We start from the raw sequence: 22,326 nt of genomic DNA, 5'->3' as shown, positions 1-22,326 counted from the left end.
TACAGTTGTGGGATATGATTCTGTATGCAGACTACTACCACTGGCAGGATTAGAACCATGGCTGTGTGTGCTAAAAAAAACAACAGTTCACATCTCAGTTGCATGTGCTACTCAGTTTTTGTTGTCTGCATTTTTCACTGTTTACTGTCTGTGTGTCTCTCAGTTGTACTAAATGGCCTCTGGGGATTACACCTTTTATGTATAGGCATTCCTACACATTCAATATATAGTGCATGGTGTGGGTATCAGAGTGCTTACTACAACAGTACTATTACATGATTGCAAATTTGCATTACCATATGATACCAGAATATACACATGCAGTCCAGCAGTTATACCTGTTTTATCAGGCTATTACAATTGTATTGATATACAAACAATATGAGACTCTTCCTGCCATATTCTCTAGTGTATGCAGTACTTGCCTTGAACAATACAGGTTTTGTACAGGCAATTAATTTACTACTACTCTTAGTTTTATTTCCTATGACAGTAAATGCGTATTACTGACCTGCCTCACATCACAACCTTGCCAGACAACTGATGTGGGTCTCCTGGTTCGCGTCCCACTCCATTGCAACTGTGGGGGATCTAACAGGAATATTTAGCCATACATATCCATGATATACCTGAGCTGGCAATTATTACATACATACTGGGGTGATACTTACACATGACTGGAACATCCCTTGCCGCTCTAGCCTCTTGGAGCTACTCCTCCAAGAGGTCCCCCTTACACCGCTTTAAGTCAGCATAGTGGTGCCTGACCTGCTCACCAGTTCGGGGTATGCCAGTGGCACTGGTGAGGTCATGGGCGAGATGGTCCCTGGCCTCCGCCTTAAATTGGGAGCCCTGGTACTGGCCCTGAAACAATCTCTGATCATGGTCTTTGACAAGGAGTCCTGCCATGACCTTAGACTCCTGGATGCACCAGCGCTGCATCCGAAAGTGAACACCTTCTCCCCTTACTGCCATAGTGCCTGCAAGGGGAAGCTATAACCAGTTATGAGATGTATTCCTGCCTCTTGAGTTTAAGTAGGGCTGGTTTCCCTCACTTTTCCATGATTGGCCAGTTTTGAAAAGTCTAAGCTATGGCAAACCTGCTTACCTATGGTTGGTATTGTTTAAAGGGGTATACCACTGGGCACAATGAGTTAGCTGCCCTACACCTTGCTTAAACCTCCTAAGCTGCCCTGTGCAATGCTTAGCATTGCTTACATTAGACTTTGCATTATAATTCCTTTTTGGCAGTGAGTTATTATTCATTATAACCAAAACGAAAGTTAGGATCTGCAAACAAACTGAAACCACATCAAAGGCAGTCATGAAACGAAACCTTTCGCCACCAGGAAGTCAGCCAAAGCTCTTTTATTACAAAACCAAGTGAACAAGGCTGAAAGCCAACCACATAAGCATGTTTATGTGGTTGGCTTTCAGCCTTGTTCACTTGGTTTTGTAATAAAAGAGCTTTGGCTGACTTCCTGGTGAAAGGTTTTGTTTCGTGACTGCCTTTGATGTATTATTCATTATACCTTATATGCATGCTTGGTATCCATGATTAATGTGTACGTACACTCTATGGGGTCCTTGTGTTTTATTGGGGACTTCAACACTCTCTTATAATTGCACCTCACTTCTGGGTTTACTGCTGTACTCCACTTCACATATTTATGTTATGTAGTGGGTTATGGAACATATGACTGTATACTGATTCCTTTCACAGGTTCAGTTTTGTTTTACTATGGTGTGGACTTGTTTGCTGATACCTCTTTCTACTGTACTTCTGTGATGGCTTGGTGGTTAATTACTATGACTATGGTGTATAGGGTCCGAGACTTGCATGGCTGTTTATTTTGTTGATGGGCAGAACAAGGGCTGTTGGATACAGAGTGATTAAGGCACGTTTGAGCATCTGTAAGCAGGTTTGCGCAATGGTAAGCACTGCTAACCTGCCATTACATCTTCTTACAGAGAGTTAGCTTTACAATTGCAAAGGCATTGCTTACCGCTGTGTAAACGGGCTTAATCCTGCTTACTAGTGCTTAAATAAGCTTACTACTGCTTATTTGTGCTTAAACCTGCTTACTAGTGCCTTATTCATTATGATACTGACATCTCACATGTATATTTACTGCAATACTCTAGTTCACGAAAGTATGTTATTTAGTGGGTTATGCAACATAAATAATACTCATAGCGTGCTTTGCCATAGGAAATGAAATGTGTTGCAGTGGGACTCGAACCGGGAATACATGCTCATAAGGCGAATGCTGTGCCTACTACACTATTGCTATGCTGCTTCATCTGCATATATCTTCCTTGTTATCCTCTTCAGCCATTTAAGCTGCATTAACCGTAGCTAAGTGATGGGCACACCCGCGCACTACGGTTAGCTTTAATCGGATTTAAAAAAAAAAAAGGATTTCTTCATTTTATATATATATACTGTTGCTGTTATACACAAGGGAGACTGTTGGTGGGGATATGTGGTCACCTATGAGTGGTCTCACTCATTTCATACCCCTTTCTGCTGTTCTTCATTGCGGGGGCATGTATATTCTGAGAGCTCTGCTCTCAGACACGCCCCCTGCACTCTTACATGCTCCGTGTAAGCCTAGGAGCTCAGGCAATGTGCCTCATTACTATGCATGGGGTACTGCCGTCCTGCTCCTAAACGGCCACCTCTGTGAAAAACTAAGCTAGTCCTGCATGGAGGAATAGTAAATCCAGGGGAATGTCATTACATATCTCAAAACAGACTCCAAGGATGCTAAATAGAATGTAGGAAATATAGGAATGTTTTTCAAGCCAAATAGTTTTTTAGGATCCTAACTTCCCATGAATCTGCTGTGAAAGTTAACAACTCTTAGAATGACCAGATTCTTTAAACTTATATATAAAATTATATTTGAACACAAATACATCGCCCATGGACTAAAATGCATGCCACTGTTTCCTTATTACCTGTTAAAATTAATTTAGGTGTTTCACACCTCCTTTAGTAAGGAGAGTGATAACATCAGGAGCGTACAACTCTGTGTTGTTTCTCCCAAACAGAAGGTTGCAACACAGTCATGTGGTATTTCACCATGTAAATAAATATAGTTAGCTAGTGTATAAAGATGTGTATTGTTGCCATATGTAATAGCTAGGATTCATGGAAATTCTAGTTTTAGTATAGAAGAATCTGTATTAAACACTGTAGATGTTCATCATATTGATCACTACTGCAGTAACCTTAGCTATATGGGTTATATCCTGTGAAGGACATTACAGTCGGCCAGCTTCCAAAGCCTCAAGGCATATTCCATGCAACCAAACTATCAGGCAGCTCAAGCTGAGTTGACTAAAAGAAAAGTTTGAGCACTAAACCCTACAGATCTTTACTGCAGCTGGAGAGTATGCTCTTCTGAGGCTTTCAAGGATCTTAAACTTGTGCTTATCTTTGCTGGGCAGATACATTTCCTTTAGGGTGGAAAAAAAAACATTTTTTTTAATTTTGTTAATGATTTATTATTTACTTATTTTTATGAAAGTTGCTTTAAATCTAGGGGTGTTCCCCGGGATTCAGGAAGCTGTATTCGGAAAATAACTGAGCACATTTCTGCAACTGACAAAATTGAGTCATGACAGCTCATGAAAAAGCATGGATTATGTACATTAGACATACCAATGGCCAAATATAAGGCCATTAGCATTAAAAAGTGATTAATTATTATGAAAATTAAACTTTTTTCTTTGACCGATCTCAGCCGTTTAAGCATAGGGCAGTGGCACGCAAACGGGATTGTGCTGAAAATTAAAAAAAAAATGGCAAGAGTCAATTTTAAGATAAATCTGCATTTTGTCATGATAGTCAATGGCATGCAGAATGTAAACAATACCAGGGAGCACTAGTTGTCAAGGGGAAAGGGTCAGTTTTAGTGCAGTAATTAACGACCTACACACTGGGGTATGCAAATGAGGGAAGTTAGACTGAATCCCATATTTCTTCAAAATGTCAGCTTGTACCTAACCGAGTAGTTGCAGCAATACAACAGTGCAAGTCTAAGAGCCATGACATCATAAGGGGGTGTGTCATGCCTATTGTAAGCTCATTGGAGCTATGTGGCCCATGTTTGCCCTTAGCAAAGCACAGCTAAGGAAGGGTGTGTGTCAGATGTGCCTGAGCACTGTGTACATAGCCTAAATGGGTTTGCATGTAGCGCTCCGGGTTTTAAACATAAAAAAAAAAAAAAAAGAAAAAGAAGAAGAAATAGCAGCACTGTTTATATTTCGGCACTGGGTATGCACTGAATGCCCCGGTGCTTAAATATGGAGGAAATGGGAAGAGGAAACAGCAGAAGAGGAAACAGCAGTAGGAAGGCAATCAATGAGAACTAGCGTAGCTGGCAGGTGGAATGTGTTAGAATCAGCCAATTGCACATGCAGCAGCCCAGCACACTACTATAAACTATGCAAACACCTTTCAAACTGTTTTTTCCCACAAACTCTACACCACCGGTGTACTCAGATGGGTGATTTTTAACTGGCAAAACTAACTAAAAACATTAGAGGCTGCTGCTGCTTTACTCCATCAGCATGTGCTAGAGACTGAGGGTGGTGAGAAGGAGAATGCTGACAATCAACCTACAGTGAGGAGGAGGAGAAGAGTGTACAGACCCAGGGTAACCTACCATGGCCTACATGAGCTGGAGATAGTGGAGCGCTATAGGTTGGACAGGGACATTCTAGAGCAAATCATCCAGCTGTGCCATCCATGCCTCACACACGGAACCAACAGAGCGGAACACATCCTAGTGGACACTAAGGTATGTGTAGGCTTAAGAATACTAGCCACAGGTACCTTCCATAGACCAACTGGGGATATCATGGGGGTCTCACAGGCATCAGCATTCAGGGTACTCCACTAGTTCCTGGATGCCATGACACCACATGCCAATGAGCACATATATTTCCCCGCCACCTGTGAGCCATTGACCAGAAGTATACATCTCTTCTACCATATAGCAGAATACCCTGAGGTAGTTGGTGCTATAGACTGCACACACATCCACATCAAAGCACCACCCAGCTAGTGGGGTAGGGTCTACATAAACCACAAGGGCTTCCCCTCCATCAACTGCCAGGTCATGTGCGATGCCCAAGGCATTATCATGAATGTGTGTTCTGGCAGCCCTGGAAACTGTGATGACTCCCACATCTGTTATTTCTTACAGCTGTATCAGGGGTTTGCCAGGGGGGACATCCCATAGGGCCATTTAGTTGGGGATGCTGGCTATGCACTGGAGCAGTAGCTGATGACACCCATCAGAAATGCACACACACCTGAACAAGAACAGCATAATGAGCCACACACACAAACCAGGATAATTGTAGATCATGTGTTTGGGATGCTCAAGTCATGGTTCTGCTGCCTTGACATATCCAGTGGAGGCTTGCAGTACTCTTCAGCTACATGTACACAAATGTTCATAGTATGTGCCATTCTACAAAATATGATCCTGTGGAAACAGCTGCAGTAGGAACAACATGGGGCAGGGCCACACAGCCCCCCCCCACTATTGCTAAGACCAGCACAGGCACAGAGGGACTTGGAGGACGAACTTCCTGAGCCTACCCCTGAAGGCAGAAGGAGGCATGCCCAGTATGCCCAGGCCTCGGCAAAGAGGCAATGCATAGCACACACACTGACACTGTAGGGACCCAGTGACTGATACTGCTCTCCAACTTGCACATACACTAAAATGGATGCCAAACATGACACTACCTGTGCCTTACCTTGTATAGGGAGTGAACTACATGCATCCAACATAGTCAGCCCTCCAGCACCATCCTCAGTACTGGCCCAGCAACAAAGTAAGTCACCCTTCCTATTAATTACTGAATGGAGTAGTATGTTCTGATAGTTAGACTAATACCACTGCTGTATAAAACGAACTCGAAAAATGTACAGCAAACCAGTCCAGGAAAATGCCACCACAATGAAAAAGCTCACAATAAGGTATCACGAAGCACCAGAAAGTTGATCACGAAACACCAAACAGTTTATTATTAACGCCACAACTTCTTTTAAACACGTTTTCATCAAACTTGACTTCATCAGATAATACAATCAGACAACAAATACTCTCATTTAAATACACCTTGCAACACAATTAATTGAATAATACCTCATCAATTTATCTAATTGAAGACAATAATGAACAAACAAATCAGCACTCAGTCCTATACAAAACAACACATAAATTAAAACCTGTTTTTAAAAATACTGTAAGATGTTTGCCCATGTATTCTAAATAAAAATATATGTATACTACATATAATGTATACGTATCAAAATGTCATTAAAATACGATTAAAATATTTTATTTTTTCTTTTTACTCCTACCTGTGTACAATATTTAATTCCTTCAACACTGTTGTTAATAAAATGAATTATAATGTATATTTGTAGATATAAAATATATATATACACTAATGTACCAATACAAAGAGATGACCATTCCTATACTTGAATAAAATGAGTATTTACAGATTCATGTTATATTTTCCCTGCCTTAATTTTTAAATAGGGCACAATAGAAATAAAATCATTAAGTCCAGGGAATTTGTTAGAATTCAATAGAATTTGCCAATGGGTCTCCCTATGGGCAAGCCTGGCTTCCCATGGTCCACCCCTAAGATCCTTAGAAACAGATTCCAAAACAAAGAACATGAACGTAGCCCCCTCACATGTGGTGGTATGCCTAAATAATGCATTTTTACTGTTAAATTTCTGAATTTCATACTGATGTTCGTAAATGCGTCTCTTTAACTGCCGTTCCATCTTGCCTACATAAAATGCCTGGCAAGACCGACAGATTGCCAGGTATACCACCCCCATGGTGTTACAGTTGTAAAATTTTTTAGACATGATTTTTCTGTTCCTGCTCTCCAAATATATGTGTTCTGTGTCTGCTATATATTTACACTGGGGACACCTGCCACATTTAAATGTCCCTTTCCTCTGACCATTGGAAAATAACTGATGAACTTCTTGTTCTAAAGTCCTCTTGATGTTGAAGCCCCTTCGGAATATGGTTTTCACAGCTTTACCCTTAAGGTTGTTCAAATCTGTAAGGTCTTGGAAGTTTTTCCATTCTTTTTCAATAATTTTGTGGATATACCCTGCGTTACCACTGTATTCAGTAATAAAGGCTAAATTGAAATTGTCAAAAGAAAAAGGAACATCTTCTCCATTGTTGTTGTTGGGTTCTATATCGTCTTTTCCCAAAATAGGACTAAATCTAGTGGGTCTAGCCATTTGTACCTCGTTCCTTACATCATTAATTAAAGAAATAGGGTATCCTCTGTCCTGAAACATTGAGGACAATTTGTCACATTCCAAGCTAAACTGCAAATCGTTGGAAGTCATACGAGATACCCTCACGAACTGTCCTTTCAAAATACCTCTTTTTTTAAACCTAGGGTGTGTACTCAAATAGTGTATGTAACTATTTGAAAATGTAGGTTTCCTGTAAATACAGGACTGAAACCCTTGTGTTTCTTTACTAAGTGTAACGTCCAAGTAATTCACACTGTCAAAAGTAATTTCGTGAGTGAATTTCAGGAATGTAGTAGTAGAATTGATGTAGGTAATAAATTCATCGATTTCTTCTACTGGCCCTACCCAAAAAATACAAATGTCATCCAAAAACCGGGAATAATTGATCCAGTTTTTGGAAAATAGATAAATTGATGAGGTATTATTCAATTAATTGTGTTGCAAGGTGTATTTAAATGAGAGTATTTGTTGTCTGATTGTATTTTCTGATGAAGTCAAGTTTGATGAAAACGTGTTTAAAAGAAGTTGTGGCGTTAATAATAAACTGTTTGGTGTTTCGTGATCCACTTTCTGGTGCTTTGTGATACCTTATTGTGAGCTTTTTCATTGTGGTGGCATTTTCCTGGACTGGTTTGATGTTCTGATAGTTGTATATATGGTATGGATGCAAGCATGCAAGCCATAACAAATATATGTGTCAAGATACTAGGCAGTACTACAGAAGGTGACAACCCCCACAGCAGTACATGCAATGATCCAAATAACTCTGGGTGTCAATAGTTCACACACATGGATGTCAATGAGGGTCACATACCCACCACCAGCCTCACCGAACAGGACAGATGTAGATGACCATAAAGAAAGGCCGGGCTAAGGCCCCCAAATGATGGCAATGGTGAACAGCCCCCCTTCAGACCTGCACAGACATAGTACAACATGTATGGCAGTTGCATTTTAGTTCTTAAGAGTAAGAAGTCTGAAACTGAAATGTATGCCATCAAATTCTAAAATGTGTACTCTACTGATATGCTTCCTTTCTGCATGATAGGTCACAGTACAATATAAAATGGAAGCCAATAGATTAACTGAAATACAAGTACAGTCATTGCAAATATTTAAAGTCTCCAGTTGTGCTCCCCCCCCCCCACAATCCCATGTAGAAATGCAGTAACATGTAAGTTTGAGGAGTAATATCACTGGAGTACAGATTGCCAGAGCTGTTCCAGTTTACATTGTTGCATGTGTACGATATGCAGAGGTCAGTGTGGTAAGTTTGTTGTGTGTTTAATATTGCCTGGAAGTGGTCAGCATGTGGGCCTGGATGGTTGTGTCTCAGTGACCTAGGTATAGTACAGTGGTATACAGGGCCATGTTCCAACAACTGCAGTGCCAACCACACTAATTCTCAGCTACACCCGTGTCAGCAGTTCTACATACTCACTATCCAGATGACAATATCTGTCACTGTCGGTAAGCTGGACACCCCATAAACGGGGGCCCATACATAGAAACAGTACACAGGTGGAAGTAACCTACACAGAGTGAATATAAAATAACTGTTCACAGCACACAACTTTGGAATTATACATAAACGTTAGCATCACATTAGCTGTCCCTCTAGTATGGAATACTGGCAGTCTGTCCAATCACTGGCAGACCACAAAAGGCACAGTTACAAAGTAATGACATGCTGCCCATGTCCACACACAAGCCAGCATACGGTTAATGTCCAGTTATATCTGTGAGTCAGGTGTCAGTAGCTTCCATATCACACATGCACCCAGCTCACTCCACCATTAGCCACAGATTTATCACAGGTCATATCCTTGCTGTAGGGAATGAGTACAGCATGAACCCATCTATGTATGGGAATACATACATGATGCTGCATGCTGAATACGTGTCCCATGCAGATGTGTCCCTAGCTTTAAGCAGCAACCTGACCACATCCAGACTCATGGATCAGTATGAGCAGGAAGGAATGACAGGAACACCTCAACCACTTACCACTGTCACCACAGGGTAATCCACTGGCTTGCAGAATGGAAACATATGAGTGACAGAATGCACCGGCCTGCTACAGATGGCCTGCAGCACTCTCAAATGGCCTACAGTCCTCTGGTAAAGGCCCATGCCTCACCCACAGTGCCAATGTATGGGTCCTAACTAACAACCTAACACAGTAAACAGAAAACAAATGGAATGCCTTGCTGACAAATGCCGGTAGCATGCCTCCCCATGTCCTACTGCAAGAACTGTGGACCAGGCTATAAATACTACTGGGATATAGGCCAAACTATAGGGATACCTCTGAGATATTGCTTTCATAATGTTAAGAAGAGGAGAGAATAACAGAGGAGGGGTGTAGAAGCATGGATGTCATGGACTGTGTGAAGTCTGAAACTCTAATGTCTGCCCATACTACCCCCTGACTGCAAACCCATGAATGAATAGCCACAAAACTGCTTGTAAACAACAAAGTGAAGGTAAAATGACCAGATATATGAGTCCTGCCTCTGGATAAACTGGGTGTATCTGTACAGCTGAGAGGTATGGCCCCAGCAGGATATGGCCATTCCGTTAAGTTGAGAAAAGCACAAGAAGGGGATCCCCAGCCAGCATACTAACAAGGTGCTGGACCATTTACACAGAACCAGCAGTCTGTTATCTGTAGATACCCCTCCACAATGGAAGGAAAGTGCCAGAGTGTGTATTCTATATGCCTCAAAATATTGGTCTCAGCTTCATCCATCTTGTATTTCCCTGGTAAATAACTAAGAATGATAACTGTCAGTAGTTGATGACTCACCTTCAAAAATATCTTTGGACACCCCTCCAACCTTTAAGCTCCATGGCGCTCATGTTAACTGTGTGATATTGTAGAGCAAAACACTACTGAGGTGTGAGTTCTTATCTCAGTACTATCAATTGTAAAAGTGTAAATCTGTCGATTGAGGTTTTTTGTGTCCATACAGAGCCAGTACATTTCAAAGTGTAATACTTTACAATGGCTGCTAATATCACTCACCTTAGAGGTATATTTGGACACTGTTTTACATATAAGTGGTGTGGTGCATGTGATAAATGCATAACAATTTAGCAGCAATGACTACACAGGTAGGGGGTTGAATCTAATTCCTGGCAAGTATGTGTGTGTGTATGTGTGTGTGTGTGTGTGTGTGTGTGTGTGTGTGTGTGTGTGTGTGTGTGTGTGTGTGTGTGTGTGTATATATATATATATATATATATATATATATATATATATATATGTTCGTACCTCAAAGAATTTGGCCCCATTTACACCCAGTACACTTTTCAGTGCCCGACTTTAACAGTCCTGCATATATCATTCACCTTAGAAGTACCTGTTGGCAAAACTAAACTGTGGTGCATGTGGTAAATGTGTAATACAAAGGTCTGAAAACATTGTTAGATAGAGGGTTGAACCTCCTTCCTAGCAAATGTAAAGGTGTATGTAGGGTAAGATATTTTATGAAATCTCTCAACCACAAAGTCTCCTCTTCAATTTTCCCTTGGAACTAGACAAACTTTCAACTTAAGCACTCAAGCCATTCATTTCTCAGCCCGGCACTTGCTCAAAACTTATAGCAAGCACTTATAAACCCTAGCACTAGACCCTCCTGTACTGTACAGAAGGACAAGGCTCTCTATTCGACCTTACCAGCCATCCAGTAAAACAGTTCACTGTACCTATCCAGGCATGTCCAAAGGGCAGTTTCAGGTGTACTCTCCAGTCCAACTGGTGAATCTGGGCATTTTGAGGCAATGTTACAACCCCCTCCTCCTACCACCAAACACTAATACATGTGAGAGATGCAGTTATACAGCCAAACTAGAGGCTAAGCTCTCTCAACCCAAGATTGGATCAGACAGTCAAGAAGAGAAGGGAAATACTTTCATCACACCCCCAGTCTTACATAGGCCCATTAAACCAGCACTGGCAAAAAACACATAAATACATGAAAACATACTCTTAATAAATAAATACTCTAAATAAAAATCTGCAAAACCAACAGAGACCTCCAAAGCAAGCACCCAAGCAACTTCCACCCCCCCAACACAAACCATGAAACACATACTTCACAAAACCAGTGTGCCATGCAATCACAGCCCTTAAGGCAAAATAACATACCCAACATACTAGTAATAGGTGACTCTGTAGTCAGGCACACTGATGTTCCACTCACTAGGCTGAATAAGGAGAAGGTTACTGTTATCTGCCTGTCGGGTGCCAGGATCCGCCACATAACAAAAGCACTCAGGTCACTCCAGAACAAGTACAAATATAACTCTGTCATTGTCCATGTTGGTGTGAATAACCTGAGCCGTATCTCCCTGGACTACATGAAGAGAGACATGAAAGAACTCTCTGATCACATAGCCCAGGCCGGTATGACCCTGACCCTGAGTAGCATCCTGCCCTCACCAAGAATTATACCACGGTATAAAGAAAAAATTCTCAATTTCCACAATTGGCTAAGTTTCTGGTGTCATTCAAAGGGGATCCAACGTTTGTCCGCCTGGGATGGCATGCTCAACAAGCCACACTGCTTTGTGCATGCTCGACAAGCCACGCTGCTTCACTAGGGACGGCTTGCACCTGTCACCCTTAGGCCTTTGAATACTGGCCAAGGCTCTTGCCACCCCCATAGTGCCTTTTTTAGGCAAGGCTCAAAAGACAAACCCACTGTCGTAAATAGCACAGGTAACAAAAAACTGAGGGTAATGCTACTCAATGCCAGAAGTCTAAACCTCAAATTGTATGCACTCGAGGCACTCCTCAGTATGGAGAAAATCGATATATATGCAGTAACAGAAACCTGGTTTAAGGCTCCAGAGAGCACCCCAGCACTACCAGACTACAACTCATACCATACATTTCAGACCCAGAACCCAAACCGAAATACAAAAGGTGGGGGCGTATCCATATTCATCAATGATACCCACACATCTAGGTTAGTGGCACAGCACGATGCTTCAGAGATCATCCACGTGCAACTAACAATGGGAAAAACTGCAGTTCAGATTGTAGCTTGCTACAGATCACCCACCATGACCCATGACCCCCATTCTGCATTTCTGGAAACACTGGAAGATATAAAGGTCCTACCAAACACCCTAATATTGGGTGATTTCAATTACCCAAACATTAACTGGTAGAACTACTCAAGTACTAACTCCCTTTCCCAACTTTTCCTAGAATTTATAAACTCAAATGCCCTGGTTCAACTGGTCAACACTCCCAACAGAGGTAACAACATATTGGACCTGGTCATCACCAACATGGGCGACCGGTGTTCCACACCAGAGGCCAACCCCTCGCTGGTTAGATCTGACCATAAACAAATCACTTTGGATATCCATATTCCACCCCACCCCCCTACCCCCGGACAAGAAAACCGCCGTGAAAAACTTTTCAAAAGCAAACTTCACATTACTTAAGACTGAGGTGGAAAGTTTCAAAGCCCCCATACTGAAGGATAATACTGTCCAAGCTACAAAATCCTTTAGTAATGTATTCTACAGGCAGCTACAAGAATGCATGAATCATGCCATCCCAAGCAAAACCAAGACTCACTCCTCCAAGAAAAGGAAACCAGTCTGGTGGACTCCTGCCATAAACAAGTTATACAACAGAAGGAGGAAACTAGTACAGAAAAGAGTAAAATCCCTAAAAGGGAAGACACCCCTGATCAGTATCAGCAAGAAACTATGATTCCTCATAAAATCATCCAAGGCGAGCTTTGAAAGAAAAATTGCCAAGGACTCCAAAGATAACTACAAGGCATTCTTTAGCTATGTCAAGAATCTAAGTGGCAATGCTCAGATCTGATCAGAGTTAGTGCAGAAATGCAAAAAAATACACTGAACTGACAGATATCACCAACATCCTGGCAGACAGGTTCAGCGCAAACTTCACCCCCCCTCTCACCCCCAAAAGGGCCCATAACCATACCAGAAGAAAGTAGATGTCCTGAAATCACAGACACACAGGTTAAAACAGCCCTCTTCAAAGCCAAAAACACAGCATCAATGGGACCGGACGGTGTCCCAGGCTGCATCCTACACGAGCTCAAAGACGAACTAACCCCTCACCTAAACACACTGTTCAGACTCAGCCTCTCCACAGGCTACATACCCATAGAGTGGCACACAGCAACTTTTATTCTGCTCCACAAAGGTGGAGCCACAACAGACCCTGGGAACAATCACCCTATAAGCCTGACTAGTTTGGTCTGCAAGGCTATGGAGCGCATCATCATGGAACTCATTAACAGAGACATTGGGAAACTCCAAACACTGGACCCTACCCAGTTTGGCTTTGTTAAGGGCAGACCATGCCTCCTAATCCTGGTGGACTTCTTTGAGACAGTTACCAAGGCTGTAGATGAGGGAAAGGTGGTACACACAGCCTACCTAGATCTCACTAAGGCTTTCAGCACCATTCCTCATTCTGGTATTATTGACAAGCTCAACAGCCCGAACATAAACCCCTACGTCACAAGATGGGTTGCCAACTGGCTCATGGACAGAACCCACATGGTGAGAGTTGCAGGAGCTAGGTCCGACTCTAAACTGGTTACAAGTGGCATTACCCAGGGCTCAGCCCTAGGACCCCTCCTGCTCAGCATATACTTCTCTGAGGTACAGGAAAGCACAGGATGGCTATGGTTGACCAAGTTCACAGAAGACTGCAAACTGGGGGCTATAACTGACTCTCTGGCTGACACAGACATCCTCCAAAAGGGTCTCACTGAGGCGGATACCTGGTGTCAAAATCATGGTCTCAAGCTAAATGCCAAAAAGTGCATAGTAATCCCCTTTGGAAAAAACAAAGTACTCATAAACTACCACATAGGTGGTAGTCCCCTAAATACGGAAGACATAATAAGGGATCTGGGGACCCAAGCAGATGGTAATTTCACCTTTGATAATCACATTGCCAAAGTGGTTAGAAAATCCTTCTAAGTGGCCCACCTAATCACAAAAGGGTTCACATCCAGATCAAAAGAGGTCATTCTGCCCCTCTACTCATCACTCATCAGACCCATCATAGAGCACAATGCCCCATTTGGGATGTACCTTACAAGACAACTGCAACAGCTGGAAAGGCCACACAAGTACCTCACCAAGAGGATCACTGAATTCAAATAGATGCCCTATGCAGCTCGACTGAAGAAACTCCAGTTGTACTCGGTTGCATACCGCCTACTCAGAGGTGATCTCTGCCTGACATACAAGGCCATGTCCAACTCAGAATTGATGGGAATGATCCACCTAAAGAAAACCTTATCCCCTCGAGCCACACGGTCTAGGGATCTAAACCTCACCACAACAATAAATAGGACATGCTGGAGGGATAGAGTCCTGTCCCAGAGACTTCCCATGCTTTGGAACAAGATCCCAATCTACATTAGGCAGAGCTCCTCACTAACACACTTCAAAAGAAACCTTGACGAGTGGATGGGAAACAGAAAGTTTACCTCAGAGATCACTTCAGTGGCTCTGCTGGACAGAGCCACAGAGAACTAATCTAAGGGGGCGGCGAAAGCCAGCACATTCTGGCTAGGTTTATAAATGCCTTTGGGCAGATAGCCTAGTACCAACCTATGAACCTATGAGCCACTACAACACCCAATGTCAGTATTTACAAGGGCTGATTATGTTCCTCACCTTAGAAGTACCTTGGGACAACATCTATTCTATAAGCTCCATGGCTCATGTGATAAATGCATAGCACTGTAATAGCAATACATAGATAGGTAGGGGTTCGAAACTCTGTCCTGGCAAGTGTGTGTGTATCTTCAGTGTCCTCTGTGGGTGTTGGTGTGATTGTGCAAAAACAGGATCCATTGAGGGGTAAGTTTTGCTAAATTATTATATTGAGGACCTAGTATATGTCACAACATCCACATTACAAGGGCAACAGTTGTCAAACACTGTAGAGCTTGGTGTAGACAATCCACAGCTCTAAATGTGTAGTGCCATGTGCAATGACTATGTGACAGTATGGATTAGTTAACAATATAGGCAACCCTTCTAATACTCAGAGACCAGTCTCCACCCAGGAATCATACACAAACACACTTAGATAGGCAGCAACCACTATATCTGTAGTTCTCCTGCAAATTGCCTCACAGACAGTACCCACTGTGTGATTGCAGTGGACTCCATGTCAAACCGATGACCAGACATGACTGGTGTTACACAGGGTATGGACCCATGTCCTCTCATGTTTGGGATCTACCCTTCTGAGGTACAGAAGAACACAAAGGCACCCTGCCTAACAATGTTCGCATACAATAGTAAGGTAGGTGGTAGCATTCCTAATCCAGGTGATGTTGCCACTTGACACCTATGACTGTTGTCAGAAACCTGGACATTACCTCAATGCCAAGAGATGTCCCACCATCACCTTTGGGAACACCAGGGTTCACATGAAGTAATACATTGGTGGTAGTCCACTGAACAGTGATGTTATTATAACAGGAATGGGAAACAAAGGTTGACAGTCAACTGCCTGTTGACCACAAAAGTGCCACTGACATCAGAAAGTACTTTGATGTGTACCATCTCCTGAATAACTGTGTGTTATCCAGCAAGTAAAAGGACATGACACCCTGTTCCATCCTCACACTAGCCCAATCAATGTGTACAGTGGCCCTTTTGCCATGTTCCCCACTGGCCACCTGCAACAACTGTAGATTCTGCAAATGTACCCCATAAAGGGAATACCATGCCTTATACACATGCCCTGTATGGACAGACTCCAATAACTCCAATGAATCCCTGTATCATACTGTCTGTGTAGGTGCAATAACTACCTCAGTTACACAACCATGTCTCACCAAACTAGGTCAGGAATGCTACTTCTGAAGATACCAATCTGTCTTCACAACATGCCCCAGAGACCTCAAGCACACTTCCACACTTCAAAGAACATGCATGTGGGACATGTGCACAACCCAGACACTGTCCATGTTATGGAATATAAATCACATACATGTGAAGCAGTGCACATCACTGGCCACCCACAATAGAAATCTGGATGAGTGGATGGGAAATACAATACCCACCCCTGGGGACCACTCCAGTGACTATACTCTTGAGCCACACTGGGGACTATTGTCATGTGGCCTGATGCCAGGGTATTCCCTTGGGCTAGCCTTGTATAGCCTTCTAGCCCATTCACCTACTACACACCTATGAAGCAATGAACCTATGGATCTCAGTACTGGCAAATGTGTGTGTGTGTGTGTGTGTGTGTGTGTGTGTGTGTGTGTGTGTGTGTGTGTGTGTGTGTGTGTGTGTGTGCGCGCGCGCACGTGTGTGTGTGTGAATAATAATCTCAGTGTGTTTGGTTGATGAATATTCCCTGTGGCTGTGGTGTGTCCAAACCACAACATGTAACATTGTCCACTCAACAACAGATGTTGTAAATCAGTATATACCTATGTACAACCCTCTCAGCCTTATAATCTGTGAGGCGTATGCAATTACTGTGTTACAGACAGGAGGAATTCCTGGAGATACAGCTGTACCCTGCCTAAGACATAGTGGATTTGTTACCTCACTGCCATACCCCTTGTTCTTTCTGCAGGGCCACATCCTGGGGACACACAGATGCCTAGAACAGAAAAAGGATACAGCACGTGAGAACACATTCATTCACCACTTCGCCTGTGGGGGAGAGAGGGGTAAAGCCAGCACATAATGCCTTGCCAAAACTGTGGCCAATAGCTGTTGCCTCAGGATAAGTATTAGCATTGTGCAATAACTCACAGCACTTGTGTTTAATGCTGTGGAGGTTGTTAATGCAACTATCAAAGGCTGTTGTGATTGTCATCAGTGTCTGCTGCTTGTCTGCCATCATAGATACCTGTAGGAGATTCCATGAAGGATCCAAAGTTGTGTTTGAGGCTAAGGGAGTTCAACAGTCATGGTACACCACCTTTCTCTGCAACAGTGTCCTCCTTCTGTTTTACACTTTAGTAATGGCAGGGGGAGCATCACTTGTCTCCCAGTGTTTGGAGGACAGTATTTTATATCTATGATATTTTATGTCTAGTGATCCTTCACTTAATTTGCCTAAAATTTTAGGCAAGACTCATTGGAAATGAGTCAAACTACTATGGAACAATTTACTACATCGATGGGTGAACGAAATAATACCCGTGGATTACAGGAAGAACAAGTTGTTTTATGGCAAAAATTTCTACAAAGGGAACACCAAAGAAGACTGGACAATCCTTTTTTGCATATTGGACAAAGAGTAAGCAATTCTCTCCCTACAGATATGAAAGAGACATTTGATAAACTTGATAAATTAATGGCTAAAGAATTAGCAGTACATCTGAACTGTTTAAGTTTGCAGAGATATTTAGAATTGGATATCACACCAAGAGGCTTAAGAGCCTATAAAAATCCAACAACACCATTTGATTTACAAGATGAGACAGACAAAATGTTTCATAAAAGATGGGTAACAGCTGCCCATCGCTGTTCAATTGAATGGATAAGCATTTTGGTTGAACGTGATAAAATTAAGCAAAATAAATTGAAAACTGACATTTCTCATACATGTGAGACATTATCGGGGGCCATAGGCTCTGTTCGCATGGAACAATGTCTCCAAGATATACAGAACAAACTAATAGAACTAGAGAAGGATTTGCTTAATATTAAAAAACATAAATTGAATCGCGATATTAAGGATTATGCTGGTGATTCTGCTTTCTCCAGACCAACGAATAACAGGAAACGATGTCAGGGCATACGTTTTGCAGATCAGGAGAGACAGACACGCAATGGAGGTCTGTATGCGTATTCGGATGCTTCCACTGAGTGGGAAAGTGAACCGGGTGAAGGTGGAGACTTTCCTGCGCTTCCAGCAGCACAAAATCCTCGCTCTTTCCAGCAGTCCTTTCGTGGGCATAAACGAACTGGTTTTGGAGAAGGAGAGAGGTTTAGAGAGAATGAAGATGAAGTCGAGAATGGACAGAGACAATATGCCTCTTCAACAACGAGAAGGTACAAACATACAAGAAAGAGTTAATGTGACTTTATATAAACAAAATAGCGATAATACATATGTTGTTAATTTATGTGGCATTAGTTTGGATGATGCTACATTGTCTGTACTGAATCGTGGTTTGAAATACATTCCGACTGTCTTACCACGAGTACATGTCACAAAAAGTGATGTATATTGTTTTATACGTAAGTTGCATTTAATTTCTTTCTTTGGTAATAGACATGGCAATTCTTTTTATAAAGAAAAAGACGATGTTATGATTTCCTCTTCTTCTGATGAACTGGATGATAGTTTTCATTCTTGTCTGTCTGATTTAGATGCAATGGCTGATAACAATGCGTATAATAATGCGTATAGCAAGTTAGATACTTCAAAAGTAGAAGTTAGAAGTCAGTTTGTTCCACCGTTTGCACATGAGGGCATAAAGAATTTTACAGCTATGATTGAATATGACATAGAGTTAATATATGCTGATTATAAAGAGAATAAACAAAATATTGTATGTAATCTGAGTAAATTAGAATGGCAGGCTTTAAAAGCTTTAGTTAACAATCAAGAATTAGTAATAAAACCAGCTAAGGGCAATAAAGTAGTTCTTATGCATTATACCCAATATGTTCAAATGTGTTTAGAACATCTTAATGATAATGAAACTTATAATAAATGTGACATTAAAATGTATGAACAAGCAGTAAAACAGTTTGATGATATATTACAAAAAGGGCTACGATTGAGCTATTTCACAAAGGATGATGTCACCAAGAAGTTTAAAATGTCTAATTGTGAAGTGGCATTATTTTACTGCTTACCAAAAATACATAAAAATGCTGATCACCCTCCGGGACGTCCTATTGTATCAGCTTGTAATTATTTCTTACACAATATGGGTATTTTTTTGCATAGTTATTTATACCCTTATGTTATAGAACAAAAATCTTATATTAAAGATGGTTTTGAATTCTTGGGAAAAATATCATCAATTGTATGGACTAGAGATATGTACTGGTTAACAGCTGATGTCAAAAGCCTGTATACAAGCATTAGGCATGATTATGGCCTAAGGGCTATGAGCAAATTGTTGGGAGATAGTCCACAGTCCTTCTATATCATGGAATTAATGGAATTTTGCTTAAAAAATAATTACTTTTATTTTGATGGTCAGTTGTTCCATCAATTAAAAGGTACAGCTATGGGGGCAAGTTTTGCCCCTATGTATGCGAATGTTCTGATGAATTCATTTGAGTTAGAGTTTTTATATCATATGGGTTTCTTTAAAAATTATGTAATAAAATATTTCTGTTATATTGATGATTAGATTTTTATATATAAAGGAGGAAGATTGGAAGTACACGAATTTATGGAGAATTTGCAGAAAAATCAATTTGGTTTGAAATTTGATGGCTTTCAGTTAGGTGATAGAGTCAATTTCTTGGATCTAACTTTGGAAGGGAAAGGGAATGGTAAAATTGTTACTAAAATATATCGAAAATTTGAAAATGATTTACATTTTCTTGATGAATAGAGTTACCACCCATTACATCTTATTAAATCTTTACCATATGGTGAGTTTACAAGGGTGATGAGATTATGTAATAATAGTAGAGATGTAGAAGTAGAATTAGAAAAAACTTTTCAGTTGTTTATAAATAGAGGTTATGAAATAGAAGAAGTGAAATTGTCTTTACAGAAAGCTAGACAAAGAAAAAATGGAAAAAGAAGACAATATCTGTGTTTTGAACAAAAATAAAAAAAAAAACAGATAAAATATACATGGTTCTAATGTATGACTTAATAGCAGAACAAGTGAAACAGGCCATACAAATGTATTGGCCTTCTCTATTTAAACATAAAGATTTATTAGAAATACTTCCTGAAAATATAATATTTTCATATAAAAGAGGTAGAAATTTAAAAGACATGTTAGTACATGCAAGATATTATAGACCACATATTAATTTAAAAATAAAAATGGAATTATTGGGAACATATAAATGCGGAAAATGTATTTCTTGTAAATATGTTAGTCAAACATTTGAATATATTAATGGAAATTTTTTTAAACCAAATGGAAAGTTTTTTTGTAATACAGAAGCGGTGGTATATGCAATAAAATGTCCATGTGGACTTTTTTATATTGGGGAAAGTAAGCGTGCTTTTAAAGTTAGACTTCAAGAACATATAAGGGACATAAAAAATAAGAAAAAAGAAAGTCCCCTTGCAATGCACTTTAAAGAATGTCATAATAGTGAACCAGAGGGTTTGTTAGCAACTGTTTTAGAACATATAGTGATAGGTAGTAATAACGATGAAGTGATCAAACATAAACTTTTATATAAAGAAACTGTTTTTATACTAAAGTATGGGACAATGACACCTAGTGGTATAAATATAGATTGCAATTGGAAAGTGTTTTTATGATGTATTAATCAATTGTTTAATTATTTAATAATTGTTTAATTGAGTGTTTGTGAATGATATAAATATTTGAGAAAGTGGCTTTGAATTTATTCTCCTTGAAGGCGTGAGCCGAGGCGCTAGGGACTTGTGAATAAACCAGTGTTGGATCTTCCTTTAGTCGTTTTATTTGGAGGACAGTGTCTGGGTTCTGTTGGCTCTGGCTAGTACCATGCATTCATGTACCTGTTTATACATTGCATATGTGTATGGATCCACAGTCATGCACGTATTTCCCATTACCATAGGTGCAGTGAATTCATCCACCCGTGTTTTCATGGCTGCAAAGTCAGCTTTAGAGAGGTTTTGCAAGTTGGTTACCTTTGTGGGGCATGTGGCTGACATGTTGAGTTCCATGTTGATTACAGCCTGTGTGGATCCCACCGTGCATGAATTGACAACTGAGGATGAGCAACGGTCGCATATTTAAGAAGTCAACACAGGTCAAGGTTGTTGCATCCTCTACCGGCGGTCAGTTTGAGCTGGTCCATGGCATTGGAAATGAGGAATCCCAGACGTGTTGGCCCACTGTACTGGCACTTGCCTACTTTTCCCAGGTGATGGAGGGGTAGTTGAAGTCTCATACTATATCAGTGTTGTGTTACACCATCACAGATGGCAGCATGTTGAGGAATGTGCATTGACAGTCTAGGGACATAGATGTGGGCCTATTGCAGGCTATGGTCTGGATTGCATTATTACCTGAAGGTAGTTGTACTGGAAGTATCTCCAATGCATTATGCTGGGATACTAGTAAGGAGGTGTTCCTAGCCATAATGAATATGGAGACACCACCTGTGGAGGTGTGGTGTGGTCCATGCTTGGGGGATGACAGCTGTGGAATGCATCATAGCCTGATACTGTAGGGCTGCTGTCTACTGCTGTGAACCACCTCTACATTACAGCAGAGATGTGTCCTTCACTCCGAGTGCTTTGAGTGACTGCATCCTGACAATTAGATGTCTTCTGTTGAGCAACATGACCCTCAGATTGTATACATGTTTAACTGTCACGGTGGTAATTACAATAGCAACACTGCCTAATAAGGCATCATAGGGGTGGTAAGACACTTAGCCTGTACATGAAAACCCAGCGCTGACAGATGTAGGACATCTGTGACAAGTCATTGGGTTCTGTCAATCATGTCATCCAATCAGAGAATACTGGTTCCCAAGAGAATGACAAAAACACATAAGCCAATGTTGCAGTCAATCATCTGTTTATAGTACCACAGCATCATTCTGGGTGATGGTACACTGCTCAGGGCTATTGTCACACCTGCCTGGACCACATACTCAGAGAGTTCAACCACATCTCTTGTCATGTAGTCTGGGGAGATGTGCCCTAAGTCATTCACCCCCACATGGATACATAGTTGTTGTGGAGTGCCATGACTGGGTGTGTCATATGTTGGATGCTGGCATGTGATAGATATTTGGCTGTTACCTTCTCCATATTTATCTTAGTGAGTGGGATATGTGTGTGTTTC

This window comes from Protopterus annectens, chromosome 2.part0, assembly GCF_019279795.1.
Source record: "Protopterus annectens isolate FY-2018-M chromosome 2.part0, PAN1.0, whole genome shotgun sequence".
Taxonomy (NCBI): Eukaryota; Metazoa; Chordata; order Ceratodontiformes; family Protopteridae; genus Protopterus; species Protopterus annectens.
Note: the sequence above shows the minus strand (reverse complement) of the source record.